Source organism: Genypterus blacodes, unplaced genomic scaffold (assembly GCF_046128005.1).
Source record: "Genypterus blacodes isolate CSIRO-AG114 ecotype Tasmania unplaced genomic scaffold, CSIRO-AGI_Gbla_v1 ptg000036l_1, whole genome shotgun sequence".
Classification (NCBI taxonomy): Eukaryota; Metazoa; Chordata; class Actinopteri; order Ophidiiformes; family Ophidiidae; genus Genypterus; species Genypterus blacodes.
In genome coordinates this window covers 2,940,001-2,947,500 of record NW_027466849.1, presented here as the reverse complement: position 1 = coordinate 2,947,500, position 7,500 = coordinate 2,940,001, and positions in this window count along the sequence as shown.

The following is a 7,500-nucleotide window of genomic DNA, read 5'->3' as shown; positions in this document are numbered from 1 at the left end:
AGCAGCGGAGAAAACCCCTCTGTTTCTGTTTCTCCTCCGTTCCATTTGTTCACAAAAGCCCGGCGCGGAGGAAACGGAATGTTTATTTGCAGTAATACTTTAGTAAGAACTACTGGATGGCGATACGTGAGCGTTTACACTGCACGATCTCTTCACCAGTGTACTGAAGAACATGGCCCCTCCCCTCCCTAGTTTGGTTAGAATAACTGGAAATTTCCTCCACACACACACACACACACACACACACACACACACACACACACACAGTCACATGTTTTTTCCACTTTGCATGTCAATAAGCCTATAAGTCTGATCTGAAATCTAACAGGAAGTTACAATATTTGTAATCTTCAAAAAGGACATTTTCCACGTATTTTCCGTTATTATTCAACATTAAATGAGTCATGTGCGTGATGTTTGTGGTTCATGCACACACGGGCATATAGGAGTTATATATCAGCAGCAGCAGCTTGTGAGTCCACAACAAACGACAACACACACTTGGCACGTCAGATGTGAAATCATTTATTTATGTGTTTTTCAAATGCGACATATCAAAGCAAACATGAAAATGCAACAAGTTTGACGTTGAAGAAGTGAAGTTGTGATTTTGTGTGTGTGTGTGGGGGGGGGGGGGGGGGGGGGTGCTCAGACAGTCCTTTTGACAGACCAGCGTGTAAAAAAGTCCTCGCAATGAAAGCATACATGTCAGTCATGTGTATAGGCATAAAACACACCCCTGCATGATCTACAATACACACACACACACACACACACACACACACACACGCGCGCACACACACACACACACACACACAGACACACACACACACACACACACACAAACACACACACACACAAACATACACACACAGGGCAAACACACCTTAAATAAGCATTTCCGCAACCACTCTGCTCTGCTCACACGACTGAAGAAGAAAAAAATTAAAGAGCGAGTGAGAGAGTATGCCGGTGTGTACAAATGAACACAATCACACACACCCACACACTCCACACACAGTGCTTCATTATTACACCTTTCGACTTGTGTGTGCGTGCGTGCGTGCGTGGCCTGACAGTTGAAGCATAAATCGCTGTGGCAAAGTTAAAATTTAAATGGATCGTACATTAAGAGACCCAGCGGTGGTGGAGCTGACAGACTGCTCACTGTGCTCCTACACACACACACATGCTGACACACACCAGGACGTTCTGATGATTCCATGACAAAGCGTTGTGATCTCATATGATATTGGTTCATATCTCTTCGGGCTATTACACAGATGAAAGCCAATTCATCCACACTTATTGTCACAGTTACTCTCCTCCTCCTCTCTCTTCCTCCCAAGAACAAATCCCTCATATTCCTGCTCGTCATCGGAACACCACTGTCTCTGTCTCTCTCTCTCTCTCTCTCTCCTTCGACTCATCCTCTGCGCTCCTTTCTTCACCTCCTCTACCCCTGCCGCCTTTCCATTTAAATATTTCATCCGGTTGTCTTGCGGCTCCTGTGCCTTGCCAAACGCCATCTACATCCCAGGGCCCCCGACGCTAAAGTAGAGCATGGAAGTCATTTTCAGAGGCGTGCGTGTGTGTGTGTGAAAGAGAGAGAAAGGGGGGATAGAGAGACAGAGAAAAGGGAAGGGGTGGGATAACGGAGGAGAAATGCGGCTCGGCTGGGGTCTGAGATGTTGGCTGGTGATAAGAAGTGAAAAGGTGGAGGAGACATTGGAGTGATAACTAATGTACTTTTTGTGTACTTCCTCGCCAACCCTGTCATCTCCTTCTGTCACCCCCCCACCCCACAGTGTGTGTGTGTGTGTGTGTGTGTGTGTGTGTGTGTGTGTGTGTGTGTGTGTGTGTGTGTGTGTGTGCATGTGCGTATGTGTGGAGTGATCTGACGAGTGATGTAAGGAGGAAAGGAGTTGGCCTGTGTGTGAATGTGAAGATGCACTTTTTATGAGTCTGTCGGACAAACTTGTGGGTGATGCGGTGAGTGGTGTGTGTGTGTGTGTGTGCCATATGAGCTGATAGGTGATGTGGAAGTGGAGTGGTGAGGCATGACAAGGATAGATGACGAGAGGAAGGAGGGGCAATGAGTGAAACTTCCACTTAGCGCAGAGTGATGTGCAGCTGAGGAGATCAGTGTGTGTCTTTGCAAGTGTGTGTGTGTGACAGAGTATGTGTGTGTGCGTGTGTGTTCCATACCCTGGTACGTAAAGTTATCGTGTGCCCAGCGAATCAAAATGTACGAAATTGCACCTCACCTCGCCCAGCTGCAGAAACTAAGAGAAAGAGGAGAAACGGAGACAGAGAGAAGTGAGATTATGACCCAATCACAGTCGTTCAATCATCGCTATAGTAACACCGAGTAGTTAAAGGTTTGTAGCGGTGAAAACAAGATGACAAACAAAGTTTCGCTCTAAGCATGTTTTCTCTTTGCATCTTGGCAAGGGACAGCTGCCCCCCCTGACATGACGCCAGGAGATGTGATGAGAAAGAGAGAGAGGTTTAAGCCGGTAACCATGGCGTCCAACCTCGTCATACATGTGTACGGCTGCCAACAGTTGCCATTAGAGGTGTAAAAACAGAGTGTTACAAGCCGGGAAAAATTGCTGTGACATTTGAAAAAAAAAATATGAAATAAATAGCAAATAAATTAGTCGATTAATAAAACACAAAAAAATTAATACAGAATTTAAAATGTTAAAATGTGTAATGAATGAATGTAAAATAAACACAAATAATAGAAGAAAATTCAAATAAATATATATCCTTTGGAAATTACAAATTAAAAACACACACACACACACACACACACACACACGCACACACACACACACAAACCCAATTGGGTGTGTGTGCTTTTCTGTGTGTGTGTGTGTGTGTGTGTTGAGGTTTTTGTTCCGCTTGCCAGGCCATTCATTGACCCACACCCTGCATGTGTGTTTGACCTTTGAACTCTTTGCTTCCCCCTCAGGAGAAAAGGCCATGCACTCTGATGCACCTTTATATATCCAAAGACACACACACACACACACACCCACACACACTTGGATGGATTTAGCTTTGCAGAGATTTGCTCCGGTCATCCTCAGTAACAGATAAAAGGATGCATCACTTCCTCACTGCAGTAAAACCTTAAGTCTATATGCTGGACCACCACACACACACACACACACACACACACGCACACACACACACACACGCACACAGAGACACACACACACGCCGGGCACTGAGCCTCTGAGTCTCCAGCTAAGCACTTGATCCTCTCTAAGGGAGGATGACACTTCAGAGAGAAAGCCTTCATAAACTCCCTCCCAACACACACGCACACACAGACACACACACACACAAACCCTCTACCTTCATGGAGCGTACATACCCGCAAATCCTTATCACAACGATCTGCTGGTCAGCATTTGTTTACTGTCCAGGACGCGCTTCCTACTTCCAAAACCATCAGTCATCATGAGCGCTGATGACAACACACATTTCAATATTTGAGCTGTGTGTGTGTGTGTGTGTGTGTCGTTACATATTCTAAAGCCAGATCCACACTGCGGAAAAATAATTTGAGTGTGTTCACTGATTCCTCCCTCTCCTCCCTCTCTCTCTCTCTTTCTCTCTCTCTCTCCTCCGCTGAGGTCGAGCACGATGTCTGTGACTTCCAGGCAGCGCCGCCGCTCTGGTATGGATGTCAGATCGCTTAGCAGGACCCAAGGGCACCTGACCGCCAGATTGTCAGGGAGGAAGTGAGGTCCGCACTTTTACAAAGAGTCCTACCTATGCTGATTTACCTTGAGGTCAGTGTGTGTTTGCGTTAAGAGAAACAACACTCCCCTCTTCACGATAGATTAAGACCCTTGAATTTTTAATTCATCATCTTTACTGTAATCAAAACCCAAGTGCATCTTTCTCTTCTGGAATGAGAGACATTCCAAGTGAAACAGGATATCAGAGGCAGAATATTTCAGGACGGGATTTGATTCGACTTGGTGGAAAGTTGGCGTCGCTTAGAGAGCACGGAATCACTAATCGCTGTGAGCCAAACGCAGCATGCGTAGCTCCCCGATGTCACACAGCGTACAGTTTCCAGACAGAGGAATAAACACATAGAACCCACCCATGACATCACTGCGGATTTACTCACTGTGGATATCTGAGTCCGTGAGAGATTTGATGGAAGACTACCCCTCACACACACACACACACACACACACACACACACCTGGAAATACATCCTAGGCTTGTGTGCTATGTAACCCCATAGGCTCAGTTCATTGACTACATTTACCGGTACATCAATATTCCATTACTAATCAACTTAAGTTTATATAGTTTATGTAAGACTTTGATGGTGCAAACAGACGATTTGATCATAAATATCCGATATTGATCTGGAGTGCAGAAACCAAACTCTTCTGGTATTCGCTGGGTTGTTTATGATCAGTTTTAATCATGCAAACGCCTTGATATCACGATTGTTAGTGATCGATTTTGCAATATTTTGTGCCGCTTTCCACAATCTGATACCTATGTACCTACCAAGTAACCTGTTTAACACACTGCAATTTATTAATACTTTTATTAATTCAACTTGTGTACTGTGATTTACGTTTAAGGTAAAAATGCAGAATGAACATATTTCTTCTGTTTTGATAAATATAATGATTGGTTGTATAATTGACTCGCAGGCAGTATGTGTACGCTGATTGTAAGCAGGCGGTAAATGTTGTTTTTCGTTCGCAGCGCATGCTATGAAACAGGGAGATTCAGCTTTATTTGATTTGTCTGATTTGATTGACTCAGATTTGAAACTTTACTTTATGAAGTGTCGGGTGGCCTCAGCGATCCCGTTATTTTTAGACCTCTAAAAGCATTTGGTGCAGAGAAATCAAAAGTCAGAGTGAGATCATTTCTGGAACGTGCTATATTTTAATACACCAATATGAGTCAGTGCCAACCCTGTATCCTCTCTTCTTATTTTATTTTCGGTACAGTTCCATCCATGTCTTCACTATTTCCTCCTTTCTTCTCGTTCTGTTTACTCTCGACCATGGTTTTCCCTTTGCGTGTTTTCTCTCCGCTCCTGCTCGTGATTGGTGTGTCTAAACGAGGAGGGAGGAACAGCTGGGAGAGGCCTTATCATCTCCATATCAAGGCGTAATTAATAAAAAGCGGCCTGTTCAAATTTTAAGGGGGCTGATGAATGCGAGCGATACATCACAGTGCTGAGCGGACCATCGCTCTCTCTCCCCTTCTGTTCGTGAAGGAAGGGAGCTTGGCACTATTAGGTTATGACAGAATGTTCTTATCATAAATCGTAATCGTAAATTATTTTTCAAGCCCTAAATCAATGGCGCATGATTACAGTACTACAGTGAATGTCTTGGTTGTGTCTTTTACTATGACAGGATGAGCATTCACTGTCACGCTGTAAATCTGGGCAAAGGGGGAGAGAAAGTCCTTAAATAACCTCAAATCTGCATTTGGGTTCAGCCCAGGCTTCAGCCTCTGCCGAGCGAAACTTCTTGATATACCGACGACTTTTCGTTGGAGACTATTGAAACGAGATGTAAAATCCAAGGCTACTTTGGCAGCAGAGGGATTGTTAGTGGCAAGTAGGTGAGCTATCAGATCTGTGTCCGCATCACGTCTGGATCAACCTCTAATACTGTGCGCCTGCCACTGAAATCTAAACAATATAAAGGAATATGCATAATAAGACATTGTTGTGTAAAGAATTGGTAGGAGATTATTTGTCCTAAATGTCTGGCAAAGTAATATTCTGACAATGGTAAACTTGGTTTACATATATACAGTTTATATGTATATAAGGCTTCAGTGTAAATTTTTGCGTAAATCAAGTCTTTTTCCGCAAGTTTAAGGCATTTTATTGCAGTCTTGTCATTTCTAAACACTTCTTCTTCCCTACTCAGAAGTGAACAAGAGGGTCTGCCTACATGGACCCGGAAAGGCAGATGAAAGAAAGTTTAAATGAATCAACTTATGCAGTGAAAAGCTGATTAGAGGCATGTGAAGGCAGTACAATGTGCTGTGTTGTGCATTTCTACAGAACATTATTTAGATTGTAAATAGACTTATTTAGGCATGTAAATGTATTAATCTGAGTATGCAAATGGACAGACTCACGTGTCACATGTACTCTCAGAGAAAAAAATAACCTTTTTGGTTCTGTGCATGTATTTTTATATTTTTTCCTCTAATTGAGTCAAAATACAAACTGTGATTCTTTCACCTTGTGCTTCAAAATAAATAAATAAAAGGAGAGATAAAAAGGTTACAGATCTTTCCTCCTTAAATCTTTGTCTTTAAAGAGGAACTCCCCGGGGCTGGTGAAGGAGCCGTGGTGGTCCCCTCGCTCTGACTTTGAGAAAACACTATTTTAGAGCACTGTAACCAATGAAGTACAGTAATGGAGTGTAGTGGCCTGAAGTGTAGCTATGAAGTCTTCCCTAATGACTGTAACACATGTGTGTCTGGCTTTCAGCCTTCTCATTAACGTCACTGGACACTGTATACTCTGTCGCTCTCTCTCTCTCTCGCACCGAGGAAGAGAGAGAGAGAGAGAGAGAGAGAGGGAGAGAGGGAGAGAGAGAGAGAGAGAGAGAGAGGGGTTGCCAATATAGCAAGTCTTAGAGTGCTCCGATGATCTCATCTCCTCTTTAGTCTGCTAACCCTGTGGCTGTGTGGCTGTGTGTGTGTGTGTGTGTGTGTGTGTGTGTGTGTGTGAGTGAGTGAGACAGACCTGGTTGTGTACTACATGTAACCTACTTGATGTGCAGGTTACGGATGGCTTTCATTCGCTTGCAACAGGAAGGATGTGATGCCTCCTTTAATAGAAGGAAACCTCCTATTTCCTCATATTTCACAGGAGTAAATGCTTCAGTAAATGTTTCTATTTCATTTTTTTGGTTTCAGTTACAGATGGTGCAGTTCTGGTATATAAATAAGAATGAAGCGCATGCCAGCCAATGCTTGTTACTGTGTGTGTGTGTGTGTGTGTGTGTGTGTTCATGTGTACGGTAAACAGGGTGGTTTGCTGTGTGGAAGGAGGAATTTCCCCCAGCAGTCCCCATCAGTAATAGTGCCTGTAATGAGCTGCAGCTGTCAGCGTGGTTTCCGTACACACATGCAACACAAAACACACACACACACACAGAGTACGAAGGAAGTAGTGACTCACTCAGTGGTGTGCCGTCACACTGTACGCTATTAAACAGCGTAACTCATCAGACGTTACGACACAAACATTTCCACAGAAATAGCTCCTCTCCTCCTCTTTGTCGGATTCACCGTCAGTTTGGGGCGTTAAACAATAACTGTGCAGCTAATTGAAAAGTTTTCCTTGAACTCGGATATCAGCTTTTCCCGGAACTACATCCAGAAACACCATGTATCGTCAGTTTATCTCATAACGCTATTACGCCCCTTTTGCTGACTTCCACCACATTTGCGTGAGCAGAAAGGACG